Source organism: Akebia trifoliata, chromosome 9, assembly GCF_017979445.1.
Source record: "Akebia trifoliata isolate Shusen 1 chromosome 9, ASM1797944v1, whole genome shotgun sequence".
Classification (NCBI taxonomy): Eukaryota; Viridiplantae; Streptophyta; class Magnoliopsida; order Ranunculales; family Lardizabalaceae; genus Akebia; species Akebia trifoliata.
The window spans coordinates 14,100,292-14,121,034 of record NC_141383.1 but is presented as its reverse complement, the minus strand read 5'-3'; the positions used below and the strand labels follow the sequence as shown (position 1 = coordinate 14,121,034).

General features: G+C 36.9%; 1 pseudogene across 1 annotated transcript; it reads right to left on the bottom strand.

Moving 5' to 3' along the window:
- Positions 1-10,819: 10,819 nt before the first annotated feature.
- Positions 10,820-20,487, bottom strand: LOC147394339 (uncharacterized; annotated as a pseudogene). Its single transcript, XR_015181450.1, has 4 exons — positions 19,812-20,487; positions 19,575-19,724; positions 11,460-11,644; positions 10,820-11,289 (listed from the first exon to the last, which is right to left on the bottom strand). The product of XR_015181450.1 is annotated as an uncharacterized LOC147394339 (transcript).
- Between the last annotated feature and the right edge of the window lie 256 nt (positions 20,488-20,743).

Sequence of the window (20,743 nt, the reverse complement as noted above, 5' to 3'; positions counted from 1 at the left end):
TTCTATTCTTTCCCTTTTTTTTATATTGATTCTTTCTTTTAATTTTTTATTCTTTCTTTTGTTCATTTCTTCTTTGACAGAAGCAAAGAGAAACTTTTCTTTTTATATTTAAGTTTAAATAGAAAAAGAAAAATGAAGCATGATCCCATGCTTCTCAACCCATAGCACAATGTTGGTTAAATTTACCAACTGGTTGAGGAGTTGGAATTTTTGTTTGATTGGTTAATTTAATATTTTAATTTTTAATGTTCACTTTCATGGATTGATTAAAATTTTATTTACCTTTAATAGATCGGTTGAATTTTTATTTGAATTTGGCTAGTCGATTAAATTTAAATTCAAATTCGATTGGCTGATCGAATTTTAATTTTAATTCGATTAATTACTTAAATTTTAATTTGAATGTTAATTGGTCGATTAACTTTTAATTTAAATTCGATTAGTCGGTTAAATTTTAATTTCAATTTGATTGGTCGATTGAATTTTACTTTAAATGTCGATTAAATTTTAATTTGAATATTGATTTAAGATTTTCAAGTTGGTCATTCAATTGATATTAATATTTCGATTTTGATTGCTTTATTTAATTTCGGTCATCTAATTAAAGTTCAATTTATTTTCTATCACGTTTTCTTAAGAATCAAAGTTCTCTAAGTAAAAAATCAAATATCAAAGTGCATTTTGGTCATTTTTACAATTCTTCATAAAATTCACTGTTTTCATCAATTTTAATCTTGTTAGACTCGAAATCACATTCCGAGACTAATAAAGATATTTCGGGGCCGTGGGACCCATGAGTGGTATTTTCGTCATTTTGTCAAATTTTGTGAATTTTATCATGTGATTTTTTTGTGTCCTAATATGATTATTTCTAAGTCTCGAAATCACATTTTTCTAACTTCGATCAATCTCTAGGTTATAAAATGTGTGGCAAACCTAATTGTGCGTACTTGCTATGTAACACCCCGGATTTTCAACGCATATCTCGAGGAAAGTAAATGGTGAGATTTGGAGGAGAATATCGAATGAAAGACTTAGAGTAAAATACTCGAATATTGCTATGATTAATTTTAAGGAAAATCGACTTCGCCACTAGATTCAAAACGATCGTAATATATACATTAGCCTGTAAGCAAGTTCGAATTCGAGTTCGGAGGAAAAAGTTATAAAATCCTCGAATTTCGCGTTAAGTGGGACCCAAAATAGAAAATTTTCGTTAGAGGGAGAATCAAGAAGATTCGACTATACCATTAGATCCGAATCGAAAAATTATTCGAAATGGTATATTCGTTTGTCGTTTTTCGAGTCCGAATAGTTAAGTTACGATCGAAATTAGAAATAAGGGGGAAATTACAAGTATGCCCCTCAGCTTTATTATAAAAGAAATCTTATTTCTTTTATTTCATTTCATTTCTCTTTTTCTCCAAGGAAACCAAACGGCAGCCACTTCTCAACCCAAGGGTTTCAACCCATTCCCTTCAAGTTCTAGCCCGAACGAAGCCGAGTTGAACCTCGACGAAGAAGACAAAGTTGTCGGCCACGTCGAGAGCTACAACTTCACCATCTTTACTTACCCATTCTTGTTCGTTTTCTCCATCCTCCATCAAAAACCAGCCGGGTAGCTCGAGTAAACCTCCACATCTTCCGTCCGAGGGCTTCATCGAGTTAGGAGCTAGGTCTATACTTCATTGTAGAAGCGAAGGAGAACGTCATTGTCGGATAGCTTGCAAACCCTCGCTTGTTTCGCATCCAAGTCAGCCCAACCTCGACTCTTGAGCCATCCAACCTTGAGTTGTAGTGCTAGCTTGTACCCGTGGCGTTCACAACCAAGTAAGGGACTTCCAATTCTTATTGGTAGCTTTAGATTTCTCAAATGTGCATTTAGGGTTTTGAAACAAAACTTATTGTTTGCATTTAAATCGTAGAAATTGATGTTTGATTTCAAATTCATGGTAGAAGTAGGTGTTTTGGTTATGCTTTATCGAATTTTGATAACAAAATCGTGGGTGGGTCGAATGGTTCGAAGAATGGAAGAAGAAATCAAAAAAGGGATTGAAAAACCCAAAAAATCGCGAGTGAGGTTCAGGCTGTAGGTGGGAAGGGTCGGTGCCACCGGCACCTACCGAAGGCATTCTGTCGGTCCCACCGACAGAATGAGGTTTCTGCCACCGACGAAACCAAATAACGCGAGAAAATTTTGTTCTGTCGGCAGGACCGTCGGTCCCACCGACATCTGCCGATGACCAATCTGTCGGTTCCACCGACAGAATCCTGGTTCTGCCACCGACAGCCACCGACAGCACTGTTCTGAGTTAGAAACAGACTCTGACTCTTGGCCTGACTCCCTCACACCTTATACACTATTTCTCACCCTTCATTCCATTAAAAACATTTAAGTAAATGTCTTCTTTAATTTTTACTTTCCATTTACTTTAAGTTCTTTAATGAAATTAAGGTTTTACCCCCCATTTCGGAACAATGGGAATAGTTTTAGGATCCAAATCTCAAAGGATCAAAATCTGAATTTTGGTTTCAAGAACAAAACGTATTTTTCGACGTTTTCGGCAAGTTTTCAAAATGTAATAACTTTCGTATTACTTTGAATTATATTACAAAAACTATACGATTGCGAATCTCATGATCGAGACTTTCATTTCGAAAAACCCGTTTTCAATTTCGAGAACTTTGAAAAATTGAGTTTCCGACACTTAGCCAAATTTTCACCAGCTTTCATTATTTCTAACAGCTTTTACCCCGTGCATCATCGGGACATTGGTTGTGAATAAACTTTGATGATTTTCAATGGAAAGACCAAAAGAATGATTTTGAAATATTGAAAATGGATGGTTGATTTGAAAAGACGAAAAATGAGAATGTTGAAAGAATGGGAAAGGGATGAAACGGTAAATTGTCAGAATCACACCCGAGGGGTGATGTCTGCCTTTTACATTGTATGTTGTGTGTAGGTTGGTGAAAGGATATCCAGGTTATTAATGAAAGGGTTGCATGTTTATTTCCGATTATGTTAGCGCGTGCGCTGAGTACTGTTGTTTATTTTTAGGCCGCGTGACCACGGTTGCATGGTAGGAACTGGATATCCGTTCTCAACCCTGTTCTGTTAATTTCTCTTTTGTCTTAAATGAAAAATCATATATGTACGTAGCTATTTTGTGAGCTGTTAAAGGGTTTGTGAATGCCTGAAGGGATAGTGTGTCACATCATCCGGAGGGGTGCACTATCCTGGGATGTACGGTAGGGACCACCAAACTCATACGTGGTATGGGACGCGTATGAGAGTGGAGTCACAACTGGAATCCGGGTCCATTCCTTTCTTATCTTTACCAGTGAACGTGTATTGTAAAGGTGGTCGTATACGAGTGGAGTGTCATTTGGGAATCACATGCACGCCTGATAGGCATAGACGAAGATGATTAGTCAGTGATCACTAACAATCTAGTAGTAGTCGAACGTTTTGACACATCGAAAAGAGACCCATTGCTTATGGTCACGTCAAACGGCCAGCCTGAGCCGGATAAATGGTTCCACAAGCGTGGTAGACACGACCAGCCACAAAATCAGGAACTACGATGTTATTGGGGAATATCATGTCCTGACTGGGAGCGATCCAGTCGTGAATCCCAACTCTTTAATTCCAATACTCCACCATTTGTATTATGTATATGTTGTTATATTTCGAATTATAAACTGAGAAGCATGTCTATTATTTCAATGTTGTCAACATTATTTGCATAAAATGGAGAATGTATAATGAGTATGGATAATTGATGTTATGTGTAATTTTTAAACTGTTTAGTTGCTCATCCCTGGCTATATGTACCAGTTGATCGTATTTTATCTTGTAAAACCTTGCATGTATTAAAAATATTCAGTATGCTTTATTCGATCATGCTTAGGAAGGGTTATTGGTAGGAATTGGCTGTGGACTTGCTAGGTAACTTTCGTTACTCACCCTTTCCTTCCTATTTTTTTAGTTTCAGCACTTGCAGCTGTCGAGGCAGGCGTAGAGGCAGTAATTGAGGAGTATCTGGTCGATCAGATCGACGATCAGATTTTATTGCCTGGTGAGCACTAGGGCCACATCCCTTAGTGTTGTCAGTTTCATCCAGGATGTATGTAATTTTTGGATTGAGAGTTTAGGCCTATGTTAGAGTGAGAATGTTTTGGTAAGCCTGTATATTGATAAATCATCCGCACTCTGATCTACTTACATGTTAGATGTAATTTAGTCTTCCGCTGTTCATTTCCTGTATTTATAGTTTTATATACAGGCTGTATTATCATACGTGTATGGGACGCGTATGAGAGTGGAGTCACAACTGGAATCCGGGTCCATTCCTTTCTTATCTTTACCAGTGAACGTGTATTGTAAAGGTGGTCGTATACGAGTGGAGTGTCATTTGGGAATCACATGCACGCCTGATAGGCATAGACGAAGATGATTAGTCAGTGATCACTAACAATCTAGTAGTAGTCGAACGTTTTGACACATCGAAAAGAGACCCATTGCTTATGGTCACGTCAAACGGCCAGCCTGAGCCGGATAAATGGTTCCACAAGCGTGGTACAAGCGTGGTAGACACGACCAGCCACAAAATCAGGAACTACGATGTTATGGGGAATATCATGTGTCCTGACTGGGAGCGATCCAGTCGTGAATCCCAACTCTTTAATTCCAATACTCCACCATTTGTAGTATGTATAGAAGTTAGGTTGTTATATTTCGATTATAAAACTGAGAAGCATGTCTATTATTTCAATGTTGTCAACATTATTTGCATAAAATGGAGAATGTATAATGAGTATGGATAATTGATGTTATGTGTATTTTTAAACTGTTAGTTGCTCATCCCTGGCTATATGTACCAGTTGATCGTATTTATCTTGTAAAACCTTGCATGTATTAAAAATATTCAGTATGCTTTATTCGATCATGCTTAGGAAGGGTTTATTGGTAGGAATTGGGCTGTGGACTTGCTAGGTAACTTTCGTTACTCACCCTTTCCTTCCTATTTTTTTAGTTTCAGCACTTGCAGCTGTCGAGGCAAGCGTAGAGGCAGTAATTGAGGAGTATCTGGTCGATCAGATCGACGATCAGATTTTATTGCCTGGTGAGCACTAGGCCACATCCCTTAGTGTTGTCAGTTTCATCCAGGATGTATGTAATTTTTGGATTGAGAGTTTAGGCCTATGTTAGAGTGAGAATGTTTTGGTAAGCCTGTATATTTGATAAATCATCCGCACTCTGATCTACTTACATGTTAGATGTAATTTAGTCTTCCGCTGTTCATTTCCTGTATTTATACTTTTATATACAGGCTGTATTATAAATTGGTTTATCAGGTTTGAGTTCCGTGAAACGTTAACATAAACAGAGGAGACCATGCCGAAATTTCGAGGTGCCACCTAGTACCTTGGGATTTGGCATTGGGATTTGTGTTAGCGTTTGGCGGGGCGTCACATGCTAAATCGAGTACATGGTGTAGCAATCTTAAGCGTGTGTAACTATATGTCGAGTATATCAAGAAAAAAAAATGAACTTGGAGGACCGAAAGGGAAATAGAGGGAATTGAAAGAAGGTCTCTCAGAAACTTTTGAATTTTTTGCATATTTTGCACTCATCATTAGAAATCCACAATAATCGGGTGACAAATTATTAAATCAAGCAAATACAAAAAAAAAAGGTGTCTACAACAGGCTATTGCAAACCATCTAACAGAACACCCTCCTCTTGATTATTAATCGTTGAAGACTAACTCTGGAACACGGAAGTAGAAGAGGATAAAGACAAACCAGGTTGGAAATTGTATTTTGATGGTGCAGTCAATCAGAATGGCAACGCGATTGAGGTTGTTTTACTAAAACCTGACGGATCGCATGTGCTTATGGCAGTAAGGTTACGTTTCCAATGCATAAACAATCAAGCAGAGTATGAGGCATGCATAGTGGGACGCAAGACAATAAAAGAGATGGAAGTCATTGAAATCGACGTATTTGGGGACCCTAGTATAGTTGTCTACCAAACTATTGAGGAATGGCAAACACTAGAACAGAGACTGGTACTATACCATGAGTGTCACATAATTGAGCACCAATTTTTCTTGAATCACTTTTACTTATATGCCAAGAGTCAAGAATTAGTTTGCAGATGCACTTGCAACCTTAGCCTCAATGACCAAAGTTATTGAAAAGACAATCATCGATCCCTTGGAGATAAGGATTCAGGATGAAACATCATATTATTTGCCAGTTGAGGCAAATGATAGAGAAGTAAAAATTTCATGGTTGTTCAACATGAAGACTTATCTCAAAAACAGCACCTACCTTTTAGAAGCTACATAAATTGAGAAAAAAAATTATTCAACAATTAGTAGGACAATTCTTCTTAAGCAATGGGACACGATACCAATGATCATACCACGAAGTTTTCTTTCAGTGTGTAGCCGAGGACGAAGTCAAACATCTCATAGAAGTTGTCCACGAAAGGGTCTATGGTCCTCACATGAATGGACACATGCTAGTATAGAAAATAATGAGGATGGGCTATTACTAGTCCAATATAGAGAGTGATTATTTTTAACATGTCAAAAAATATCACTTATGTCAGATATATACCAACAAGATCAATACACCATTAAATGAACTCCACAACATGACACCACCATGGCCCATTCTGGGGCATGGACGTCTTTGGTCCAATCAATCTTAAGACGTCAAACGATCACAGATTTATTATGATTGATATTGATTACTTCATTAAGTAGGTGGAAGCCATGTCTTACGCGAATGTCACGAAAGGGAAAGTTATCAGATTCTTGAAATGGAATATCGTCTGTAGATATGATCTACCTAGTACCATTGTATGAAATAACACTCTCAACATGAAGAGTAAATATATGAAGAAGTTCTCCGAAAGTTTCTACATAAAGCATCATAGATCAATGACTTATAAACCAAAGATGAATAGAGCAGTGAAAACAACTAATAAGAACATCAAGCGAATCATTTAAAAGATGGTTGTAACTTACAGAGATTGGCATTAAATGTTACTTTTCACTCTCCATACTTATAGAACCTCTATTGGGGCAACGCCATTCTCACTTGTCTATGAGATAGAGGAAGTCTTTCCGATTGAGGTAAAAATTCCTTCTCTCAAAACCTCTAAGGTATCAAAAACGAATTGCACGAACTTATAATAAGAATGTCAGACCAAGAGAGTTTCAGTCGGGTGATCTGGTTCTGAAGAAGATCCTCTAAATTCAAAAAAATCTTAAAGGTAAGTTCAAGCTGAACAACAAAAGTCCCTTTGTAGTCAAGAAGGTGATGTCAGGAAGTATGTTAATCCTCACCGAAATGGACGGTGAAATATTTCCTGAGCCACTAAATGCTAACATAATTAAGAAATACTACTCCTAAAATCTAATACCTGGAACGATGAGAGGCCATTTTTCATTTTCCTATAATGGGATTCAGGTTCATTTGGATTTTTATTTAGAAGAAAGGTTAGTAGTCCTCCAATATTGGGTTTGGGGGCTTTACACCATGCTTTGATGGTTGAAAGGGTTTTGGACTTAGAACTAGGAATTTCAACTTTTATACTCGTCTTCCTTAAGGCAAGATCTTATAAACCTTTCCATGGACCAAGCCCACGCAATCTGGGGTGTCTGCATAACTGAATTTAGACCACTGATTTTGTTATAATAGTCGTAAATGTATTAGTCAAGTGCCCATGGGATACGCAAAGAAGGACCTATTATTATGAGATCCTTAAAAGGCTACCTAAAATCAGACCCAAAAATGATCGGTCCATAGTGTTGGACCCAAAACCTACCAATTGGTTCCAAGTACATTGCGTACTCGGGTACCTATTGACACCCTTAGTAAAAATGCTAATGTACGTAAATCTCCCCTTATATAAAGTTGAAAATGCTAACGTAGGAACCAATGCTTTTCCTCAAGATACGAGCACTGTACACTCAAGGAAAATCAATGATTCTCTTTAAACAGTGTTGTAGGAAGTCAGTACAGCACGACTCTTTTAAATTTGACCAGGAAAACAAAGTCAAGAGTTTGATGCGAAGCTTCGGACAACTAGAGTTGTGCCAATGTGCCACGATATCGGAATATTTGAGATAAAACATAAATGACTTAAATACCCTCAATGGGTTGGGTGTGGGTCGGGCAAAGTATATATTGGTATCCGTATTCGATTATTTTTCTGAATTTTTTAAGGATATCCATATCCAATCATTTATTCAAAAAAAAAAAAAATCTACGTATCCAATTCATACCCGAATTTCAAGTGGATATGTTAGTCGGATAATATATAAATCGTGAGAATGATTATATAGTACCTCATTTTAAATTTACTATTTTAAACTCGGATAAACAGATACTGGGGTCATATCCATTGCAAATCTGCATCCCACCCTAAATAAATTTTGGATAAAATAATTATGAGTAATTTTATCCAAATTCTTAATTAAATAAAAAAAAATGTGCTTGTCCCCAAATAATTTGGAGTGGATGAGATGGGCAAAGGAAGGTATTATACTACCCATTGGTAGTCTTATCGTCACCATGCTCTTTAGCAGGAGCGTGGTGACGAATCTTGCATTTTACTGAAAGGCAAACTTAGAGAATTGTTATTGGCACCCCAATTTTTACTTATTATACTCTATATTCTTATATTATTTTTCACCCCGCCCTGTAAAGATTTTTTAACAAACCATTCAAACACTACCAACCTTTAAGTCAAATTATTACCTCAACGTTATAACACTCATTCATACCATTTTTACAATTATAATAGGCTCATAAAATCTTAAACCCAAGTAATTGAAATCTTGCAGAAAAAAAAAAAATGAGGGGGAGAGAGAGCTTCTATTGGCACCCCAACTTTACTTATTCTTAATTATTTACTTATTTTCTTCATTTTTAACTGGGATGCAATAAGTAAAGATTGGGGTTCGAATATCAGGTCTCTAAACTTAATACCATCAATTTCATAGGTGGATATTACAAAGTTACCTATCTGTCGACACACCTACATGGACCCAGTAACAGTATCCAAACCCGATCCATAAAGGGTGGGGCAAACCAAATTCCGACCCATCGACTGCCCAATAGTCATGGCAATGGGTGAGTTGGAACAGACAACTCACTTGCATGACCATTGTATGTGGGATGAATACTATTTAACAATATAAAATTCTCCTATTTTTTTTCAAATAATCGTGACTAATTCATAATCTGTCAATTGAAAATTTTAATTCTTATTTATTCACAAAGTTTTGAAAGATACATTTTCATACTAGATTTAATATGAAAATTTGTATTTTTATTCAATAATGTAAAAAATAAATGGAATATACTTTTTCCTATCATCCATAACTAGTATTAAAGAAAATCTCATTATAAATTATGAGAGCTGGCACCCCAACTTTTACTTATTACACCCTAATTTCTTAAATTACTTAGGAAATGACTAGTTGCACACCACCCATTGTCAATTGCATTCCATCACTTAAAATTTTCCCTTTGCACTCTATTTGGATGATTACACTCCAAAAAATAATAGAAAAAATATTGCACTTTGTCTTTTTCTACTTCAACCAGGACCAATGCCCCCACATAAATTATTGTTGGTTCAATCATTTTTGTATAGTCTAATCTATTTGCAAACATCACAAATCCCTTGTAATCACTATGTATCCAGATTAATAAACCAAGGAAGGATTGGTTTTAACGATTTTATGGTGAGGTTTAAGAAATTCGTTGGAATTCATGTACACACTTCAATTCGAGCTGATCAATGATCATTGAATTTCAAGAGATAAGATTGAAGCATAGACTTTTATCAATTTCTGAACAAAACCTAAATAGGGATTGGAAAAACAAATACTTTCAACTGATGCCAATGAGAACATGAGCGAAGTCAATCATAAGAAAAATAGAGCACGACCATAGAAGAAACCATGGGAAGATGAATAAACCCCCAAATCATAAGGTTACTATAATAAAGTGCAATTAGTACGTTAAAATTGAGGTTTAAAAAAAATGTATTCTTTTAATGTTAGAATGCAACCAACCACTAGTGGTATGCAACTAGTTGATCCCAATTATTTATCACAACCCAGTTAAAGATCAAAACACATTCCACCATTACAAAGTTTTGGCTCAAATTATAATATCAACATTATAACACTCGTTCAAATAATTTCAGTAGTTATTTACAATTATGATTAGGCTCATATAAAATCCTAAATCCAAAAAAATAGAAATCTAAAAAGAAAAAAAAAAAGAACAAGAAAGATTCTATTATCGCCCAACTCTTACTTATTCTCAACCATTCACTTATTTATTTTTATTTTTTTAATTGGGGTGCAATAAGTAAAAGTGGGGAGCCAATAGCAGCTCACTAAATTATCTATTGTTATTGTGGTAATTCCAAACATCTGAGAGCTTTTTGTCTTCCCTATTATTGAATTCCGGGAATTAAGTTTCACATTGTATTACCAAACAAATTTTGTGATCTCTTTAGCTTGATTTTTTCAAGCCAACAAAATTGCTGTGTGCGTGTGTGTCTTGGTGAACTCTTTGCTTCTGTTTTCTTGGGGAATCCATTGGCTGCTTCTCTTCACACATGAGAGTAATTGCCATCTGAAGCTCCTCAGCTGCATTGGAGCCCAAAGAAAGAATTGAGCTCAAACATCAAGTCCCACCAAGACCCATTATTAGAACCCACACAACAAGAACTCCCAAAGTCCTAATCTAGGAGATCTCCAAGCCAAAGATGAGATTGTGATAAAGAATTAATATATATGTATAGATATTGAAACATTAGCTAGTGTTAACATGAACGAATCGGAGCGACCATGTTTTCATATAACACATCATTTGATGCACCACAAAACTTTATTGCCTCAATGAGGAGAGTCGATGAAACTTATAAATAAAAAATCCTAAAGAGTTTTAGAGCAAACACCTTTTCCAGCCTACAACACTGATAATTACGTTGCATCAATGAAAAGCTCTAAAGAGAGAGATCAGTAAAACATGAAATTCAACATAACAAATTTGGGCAAGAGAACTACTCCAACTGAACATTTCAGTGTTGATCATTCATGAATAAAACTCATCGATACTTCACTTAATCAATTGTGAGGAAGATTGTTGATCAAAACTCTGCTACTTGTATTGTTGAGAAACCTCCCAGACAAGCTTATCCATGAACTGACATTTCTTGTCAAAACCCCAGCCTGCGTTGCTCTGCATGTAAAATTTGGAAGAGATGAATAAGTTTTTTAACAAATGAACTATCTTCTGTAGACCTTTTTATTGGGGACAGATTCATGACTTAATAATTTGTGATCAAATGAGCACTTAAATACTTGTTTTCAATATGAAATTTGAAAATATACGAGAGGACGAAATTGAACCTGAAGGGAAAGGACAGCACGATCTGTGAACCTCTTGACAGATTTCGGTGCTTTATCAGGGAGAGTTTTTGCAACTCTTTCTAACTCCTGTTGTTGTTGCATTGCCGTTACTGAATCAGGACCACTGTAGATATCAATGAGCTCTTTCATATGTGGTAATTTATCATCACTTCTTTCATGATTTCCTGACATGGATGGAGAAACAAATTTAGAAAAGCAATCATAGAGAAGAATGTGCATTATAATCAAATTTTCATAACTTGTAATGCCCTGAAGATTCCGTAACTCGCTACGCAAATTCCTGGGCAAATAGATTGTTTGATTTGCATGAATAAATCCAATAGTATCTAAAGATTCCCTACCACTAAGTCCAGTCCAAGTTTAACAATATAATGTCGGTGATGGTTAATTCAAAGAAATAGAAAAATAAGAAAAGTCGCATTCATCAAGAAATCGAAACTGGGAGTCAAATTAAAAATGGGAAACAAATCCAAGAAAAAAGCTGCATTTTGTTAAGAGAAGCCGAACATGCTGATTACAAAGTGTTGAGTTTAGTCCCACAATGGACACTCATTGCCTTGTCTCTCTCCTTATAAGCACCTAGGCCTCTCCACTCATTGCCAATTGGTTGAGTTGGACCCCCAACCTTATCATGGTATCAAGGCAAGCCTTTCTCTCCTCCACATCACCCAGTTCATATCTCCACGTGCTTTGGCCCAGTCTGGCCCACACGTGCAGGGGTTTGTTGAGTTTAGTCCCACATCGGACACTCATTGCCTTCTCTCTCTCCTTGTAAACTCCTGGGCTTTTCCACTCATAGCCAAATGGTTTTGAGTTGGACCCCTAAATTTATCACAAAGAAAATACTACGAGGATGAAGAAAAAGATGTCAAACATAACCCTATAGTGCTGTTGATAGTTCAAAGAAATAGAATATAAGAAAAGTCACATTCATCAAGAATTTGAAATTGGGATGATTGGGAGAATTATCTAAATGAAAATGGGAAAGAATAAAACAAGCAAAATAATAATAATAATAATAATAATAGCCAAATAAAGAAATCTAGGTTTTTACAAGCAAAATAATACCAATAAAGATGATAATAATAATAATAGCCAAATAAAGAAGTCTAGGTTCGCCAAACTTAACCAAAATCAAGTGATTACCAGCAAAAAGTAAAATGGATCAGGAATTATCAAACTAGCCTTCCAAACCTCTCACTTATGAGAAAATGAAAGGGAAATTATGACAAAGTTAGAATGGTAATAGATAGTACGTTCTAAAGAGAATACTTGAGGCTTCTTTTGACATATCTTTAGAAAAAGGATCCTATAGTGGCCAGATATGAAAACACTATTATTAGGACTTAATTGTATAAAATCAAGTATCTAAGGCCATGATAGGAAAAAATGTGAGTTCAAAATATTTATTTGAATAAAATATTGAACATGGCTAACATTGTGAAGATCTCGACAAGAGCTTCCAAACAGTACTATTTTATCGCAAACGAACTTAACAAGTGTCAATTGTCATATTTTTTTCAATCTAGGAAAAAACAACACTTTTTGAGTGAGAGGCATTGATAGGTACTTTTTTGTTTTTTTGATAAGTAACACATGGATAAATACAAATAGTTGCATATAGGTCGTCATGGAATCAAGACCCAACAAGGATTACAGTAAAACATCTTGAAGAAAAATGCTTTGAGGTCGTTGGAACTAAGCTTGCTGCTGCCGGGTCCTCCAGTTTCTTCAGACGACTGGAGTCGGTTGCAGTTTAAGGAGGTTCTGGTACTTCATGCACCATGGGACCAGGTTTGCATCACAGAGTAGTGAGGATTGGTTCTAAGGAATTCGAATTCAGACAGAAGGTTATTTCATATAGTGCAGGTTTTGTACTTTTCAAGCATTCGCCTTCATTGACAGGATCGATGGGATTTTTCTTGGAAGAAGGCAAGTGGCTTCTAAAGCTCCTGTCAGAGGCCATTACCGTCTCGGCTGACAAACCCCTGAGAGACAAACTAGTTTTTCGAAACCATATTCGAGTGGGTGTGAGAGGGAGCAACAAAAGTGGCGCGTTTTTTGAAAGTTCTGGACTTTGCGCAAAAAAAACAATGCAATCCCATAATCTTTCCTAAGGGAGCTAAGGGTTCTGACTGGAAGAAGCTCGTTACGGAGCTTAAAGATTTCCTAGACGATGAGATATGGCTGAATGCCACTGATACATTGCCGGTTGGGTCCAAACCCATTGCGATTGGGACTACCCCTAAGTGTGTGAATCAAGTTTGCAAGGGTACTCAAGGAGCAGATACATTGGCGATAACAATGCCTTATTGCGGCTTTGGTTTGTGGCCAAGAAGCATTATCTATGAAGGGGCAGATCGCACTAATTGGATTGCACTGCAAGAAGAGATTTTCAAGAACCTACACATTAGGTACGATTTGGTTTCAATGGGGGAGGGCAGGAGAATACTTTGCTCAAAGTCTTTAGAGTATTTTACATGGTTCAAATCGACAAAAGCAGTGCAACTTCATATTTACATCACACATTCACTATCACTAATACCACCATCATGCCTTCCTTGTTGGCCAACTCTTCCCTAAGGCCAAAGTCTAAAGACCCCGATTGGAAATACGGGCATTATTGCAGTGCAAACAAAAAAAGTCAAGTTGTGTGTGAGTTATGTGGCTACATAAACCAAGGTGGCATTGCACACCACAAACAACATCCAGTGTATATGTCGTGAGCAAATGCAAGGGCATGTGACAAAGTTACACCCGAGATCCGAAGAGAGATCATGGAATACATGAATAAGAGTTCTAGGAAAAAATAAGTTGATGTAATGGATTTAAAAAGTTACATTGAAGGTGGTGGGATTGATGAGGACAACGATGACCTCGTCATATATAATACTCCTCTTACGTCGACGGGACGTAGTCGACCACTGGTTCCTCCCCTACAAAGGATTACTAAAAGAGCTCGAGTACGTGGTCCAGTTGATAAGTGGTGTAAACCACATTCAAAGGATGATCAAAAAGTAAAGGGTAAAGGTCATATTCAAACTACCATAGAATGTAGTACTAAAGATAGGAAAACTACCATTCAGTACATAGCTAAATGGTTATACCCAGCCGGTATTGTTTCAACACCGTTAAACTAAAAAGCTTCAAAATAATGGTGGAAGAGATTGGTCAATTTGGACCTACCCTCAAACCACTTTCATACCATTAAATACGAGAGTCATGTCTAAGAAAAGAGGTAAAGTTTACCCAAGGTTTAATTACTGAATATCGAGAATCTTGAAAAACCTATGGATGTACTCTAATGGCCAACGGGTGGATAGATAGAACCGGTTGAACAATAATTAACTTTTTGGTTAATTGTCCCATAGGAACAATGTTCCTTAAATCTATGGATACTTCAGCCCATTCTCATACGGCCGAGTATTTATTTCAATTGTTAGATAAAACAATGAATGAACTTGGTGATGAACATGTTGTCCAAGTTGTAACGGACAACGCCGCCGCCTATGTGGCCATCAGCCGCCTCTTAATGGCTAAGAGGCCTCACTTATATTGGTCGTCAAGTGCAGCATATTACAAAGATCTCATATTAGAAGATATAGGTAAATTGCATATACATACTGTAGCTAAAGCTAGAAAAGTAATTGTTTTATGTATAAACATGCTATACTTTTACAAAGAATGCATGCTCATATAAATAGTAATTTACTTATACTTGTAATAACACTTTTTGATACTGCCTTTCTAACACTACAAAGCCTTCATGGGAAAAAGGCAAAACTTAAAAGCTTTGAAGTGTCAGCTAATTGGAAAAGTGGGCATTGGTTTAAAAAGCCCGAAGGCAAATTGGTTGCCCAAATTATCTTGGCCCAAATTAGATTTTGTCTTTGTTTGTACTTTGTATTTTATAATTTAAAATACTTATAACTTATAATTAAATACAGTCGATTGGTGGTCCGCTTATGGAGTTGATCCAATTACAAAGGATCCGGCCTTGACCAGGTTGGCTATTAGAATACTTGGCCTAACATGTTCGACATCAGGTTGCGAACGTAATTACAGCACATTTGAAATGGTATAACAAATTAACTTAACATGTTACTTGTTGTTAGTTAATAGTTAGTAGTTACTACTTACTAGTTACTAACTTAAGTTAAAATTTATTATGCATTGAACAAATTCATACAAAAAAAAAAAATAGACTTGAGCAGAAGAAGCTTAATGATTTGATCTTCGTGCAACACAATCAAATATAGTTTTAAAGATTCAAGCAAAGGAAGGAGAATTCAGGATTTTACGAGCCTATCTCCGTTGAAGACTTGAGTGGAGATCATCCGTCGCTCACCGATGCACAAGAAGAGTGTTTGAAGGAAAAGACTTAACTTGGGGGCCCAAGTTGAGCAAGCAACTTTTGCACGGGCACCTGAAAAAGCTCAAGTCAAAGAAGAAGGGATGGACGCTCAAAATTACAAGATGAAGAAGAGATACAAAAGGAAAATGGTGAAGATGAAACGAAAGAACCATTAAGAGTAGATGAGATATATGTAGAAGAATGTGACGATTCAGATGATGATGGGAATAGAAGTGATGATAGTGAAGGCGGTGGTCCTAATCCAGATCTTGTTCCCTAATGGATTAAGGATGGTTGTGTGGAATATGATGCAAATCAAATTTATTAAAGACTATACTTTGTAATTTGTAATTTCTAACTTATATTTTTAATAAAGATTTGAGATTTTTTAATTGAATTTCAGAAAGTTTTGTTGATTTTTTATATTATATACATATTTATGAGTCTTAAATAATTTATTGAGTTTTTTTATGATTTATTTCTTTTTTTCTAATTTTTCAAAAAAAATGCAGACCAATATGCGATTTCACATATGCGCACAACCTATGTTGGTCGCATAATATGTCATTTAACAACATTGATTGAAAGGTTAGGAATAGGATTGGTTCATGGAAAGTAAAGTATTTGTCAAAAGGGGGGGGGGGGGGGGGGGGAGTTGACTCTGATTAGAAGTACCTTGTCTAGTATCCCGATACACTTTCTATCTTCATTCATCATGCCCAGAAAAATTGAAGGGTAGCTGGAAAAACCGATGAGAAGATTTTCTTTGGAACGATAGACGGGGAATCGTAAATTTCATCTTGTGAATTGAAAATTTGGTGTTGGCCGAGGAAGTTAGGTGGTCTCCCTTCTATTCGAGATCTCGTAGTGTCTTTCTTATCAAAAAAACAAAAAAGTACCTATCAATGCCTCTCACTCAAAAAGTGTTTTTTTTTTTCTGAATTGAACCAATATGATAACTTACACTTGTTAAGTTTGCTTGTGATAAAATGGTACTGTTTGGAAGCTCTTGTGCTGAGATCTACACAATTTAGCCATGTTCAATATTTTAATCAAATAAATAATTTTGAACTCACATTTTTTTCTTATCATAACCCTTAGAAACGTGATTTTATACATTAACAATGATACATACAAAAGTAATATAGTTGTTTTAGCAAATTTTTGAGGAATGAGCCCAAAAACCCTTCCCTTTGTTGAGATACATTCCTTTCGGGAATAAAGGAGGAATAGTAAATACTTCTTACACCTAGAAAGGGAAAAAAAATGCAAGAAGTGGCAAGTGGTACTTAAAGTGAGTAAGGTAGTGTCATGGAAAGTAGATGAGCATATCTTTCTTCTTCATTTCATCAAAGATGAAGCTGAAAAGATAATTTTTCTGAATGTATTACATTCTGTGAAAACCCAAGCTTGCCACTTGAATGATTCACGCAGTTATGAAGAGGTTGGAAATATCCGTTGATTCTTTCACAAAGGGAATCGGTTCACAATTGGCAATGAGAGTAAAATAAAATAATGGTCAACCAATGGTGTGATAAGTAAGGAATGGTGACACTTTTCAATTATTTTTCTCTGCTTTTCCTAATTCCCAAAGAAGAGATACCTTATGTTATGAGATTTGGTTGCATCCATGATACATGTCCTTGTCCCTCATGTAGGACATCATTAGGGCAAATACGATGGATAGAAGTGGGATTCCTTAGAGCAACTCCAACGTAGTTAACCCATTATGGCTACCCATCAGGTTATGGGTAGCCTTTTGGTATTCAGCTGGGTTTTCAGTTCAACAGTGCTACCCATAAATTATTTTTATATTTTTTAATTCAACTTAAAGTTCAAATAAAATCTTTAAAAAAAAAAACAACAACACAACAACAATAACAACAAAAGCCATGGAGTAGGCCCAACTGTCATGAAACTCTTTGGAGGCAAAAAAAAATGGGGACTTCGAACTTGCTACCCAAAAATGGCTACTGAAATTCCCAACCCTCAAAATGAGGAATGGGATGGGTAATGTGTTGGAGCTGCATATTTGGTTTTAAATCCCCAAAATAACCGTTAAGAAAGGATTTGTAGTGCGTTGGAGTTGCTCTTAACTCGTAAGCACAGTGGGCAGATGCCTTGAGCAACTCCAACACACTCAGGCTAAACATCCCCTCCCAACTGTCGTTTTGCAGAGCCAGAACCTCAAGAAAGAACTCCAACGCACGATGTACCGAGAAAGCCATTTTGAAACTTTTTAGAGAGAGAAAGAGGAAGAGGCAAAAGAAGTTATGAGATTCTCTCTCTCTCTCTACCTATTGGTGATAAAAAACGATAACAATTGAGAGTCTTTTACTGTAGATGAATTTGTGGAGAGCCTTTTGCAAGTACGATTGGAGCAAGCCCCTTGAATGGGCAAAATGCTTCTCCATAATAAAATGCCTACCATTATGCCTAGCCAATATAGCTATTTGTGCTGGAGTTGCTCTAAGAGCAACTCCAACTACCTGTTTGTGGAAAAAAACGATGACAGTTAAGTCATGTATTGTAAAAATGAATTTGTGGAGAGCCATTTTGGTTAGTATGATTGGAGTGCAAACCCCTTGAATAGGCAAAATGCCTCTCTATAATAAAATGCCTAGCTAATATGGCTATTTGTGTTGAAGTTGCTCTTAAAGCAACTCCAACATACTCTGGCTTGGGCTTTTTAAATCTTCTCCCAACTGCTATTTTACAAAGCCAAAGCCAAAGCCTTTCAAAATCACTCCAACGCACGTAGGATGGGACTCTCTACTTTGAAATATTTTTGGAGAGAGAAAGTGGGAGAGGTAAAAGAAGAGAGTGAGTTTCTCTTTCTCTACCTGCTGGCGATAAAAAACGATGATAATTGTGAAACATTGCACTATAGTTGGACTTGTGGAGAGTCATTTTGGTTAGTACTGTTGGATTGAAGACCCCATACTAGAAATGTTAGAAAAAGTGAATGAAAAGAGTAATAAGAAGTGAAAAGGACAGAGACACTTCCCAACCAGAAAGCAAAGTTCCCACTGATGATATACTTGGTGTAAGCGAGCCCTAAGATTACATCTTTGGAATAAAATCCAGTTGGAAAAGGAAATCCAATTAGAGATAAGTTGCCCATGAGCATCATGGCATAGGTAAAGGGAACGAGGCAACCCCCCCCCCCCCCCTTCTTCAGCATATCTTGCTCATCCAACATGAAATGAATCACCAAAACTGCACTCAGGAATAGTAATGGTTGGAAAAATGCGTGATTCATTAAGTGAAAGACGCTAATCAAATAATAGGCAAAATGGCTCTCCACAATAAAATGCCTACCAGATAGGCCTAGCAAATATGTCTATTTGTGTTGGAGTCGCTCTTAGGATGAACAAATGTGGTTCATCTGTGTGTGATGCAAAGCAGTAACCAAGTACAATAAGGAAATACTACAAAGGCAATGTACAAGACGGACAATATATTTAAATGTTAAATAAAGGTACTTGTCAAGAGGCACTTTTTAATTTTATAAATAACAACAACAAAAATTAACTAGAAACCCTGAGTGAAACTAAACAATCCCACACAAAATAATTTTGCGAAAAATAAGATGCAGAAAATAATATCAAAGCGTAGCATGTCTGGTAGAAGGGGGGAAAAAGATGTAACAAAAACACAAAACCTAGGAAGGATGATTGCTTAGCAAGGTTTGCAGGAAAAATGTACAAATACATAAATGCATGGGTAGATGATCATACCTCCCACTCTTCTTGATCTTTTATCCCCTCGTAAGCCATCAAGAATGGTTTCATCTTCTCAAGTGCATCCTGAAGAGGAATGGGTGGCGTGTCATCAATATCTGGATTCGTTTCAAAGTCCCCCATCAAATACTCTGGCTCATATTCTATCTGCAAAAAACACCAACCAAAATCAAGATTATTTTTGTTAATAAATAGAGCTCACACATGACCAACTAATCAACTATAAAACTATACCAGATTATTTGTATGGAGAGCATCCAAATATGCATCATCCATCGGAGAAGGCAACACATTAGTACTAATCTCTTCGAACCCTTCAACTAATTTATCCATATTTTCCACTCCAATTCTCTGAGCCAATCTCTCCCCATCAGCATTGTCTCCAAGATAAAGTCCAGTGGAGAGATCATCCTCGGAATCACGGAATTGGCCACCACTTCTTCCACCTCTTCCACGCCAACTTTGTGTCCTCCCTCCCGAACCCCGACCACGCCTTCGTCCTCTAAAACCCCTTCCCCTTCCACCCTCTTCGAGCATATCTCCGCCACCTCCGCCTCCACCTCGAGACAAAATCCTAACCGCATTCTTCACCGCATCTTCCCGACTCAATTTTGATGAGCTTCGATCACTCTTCTGATCCTTCCCTCTTCTCATCTCCTCTCCACCTTGCCTACGTCGAGTATGGCGGTTTTCTTCAATGGGTTTTTCCTCAGAATCCACAAATTTAACACCTTTTCCACGCCCAGCACCCGGTAACACCGATGACAGACTCAAAGGTTTAATACCCTCTTCTGGATTTCGATCTGAATCATCGAATTGGGGTTTCTGGGTCGATTCCAACGAATCTTCTCGGCAGAAAAAAATGGGTTTTTTTAGGTTGAACAGTTTGGGGATTCTTCTGAGCGAGAATTTGGAGGTTGTTGTTGATGTTGGGTGATTCGACCATCGACACCCACAACAGACTTTGTTGAAGAAATCCACGACGAGAATGAAGGAAGAACTGGGTTTGAAGGGATGGGTTTACCTCTGCCATGGCCGAGTCCAGAAGGGAACAAAGGCTCATCAGGTTCGACATGGGCGTCTTCGTTATCGGGTGTTTGAGGAGAGAACTGTGGATTTGGAGGATCAGAGAAACCTCCTCGACCTCTACCCTCTGCCTCTACCAC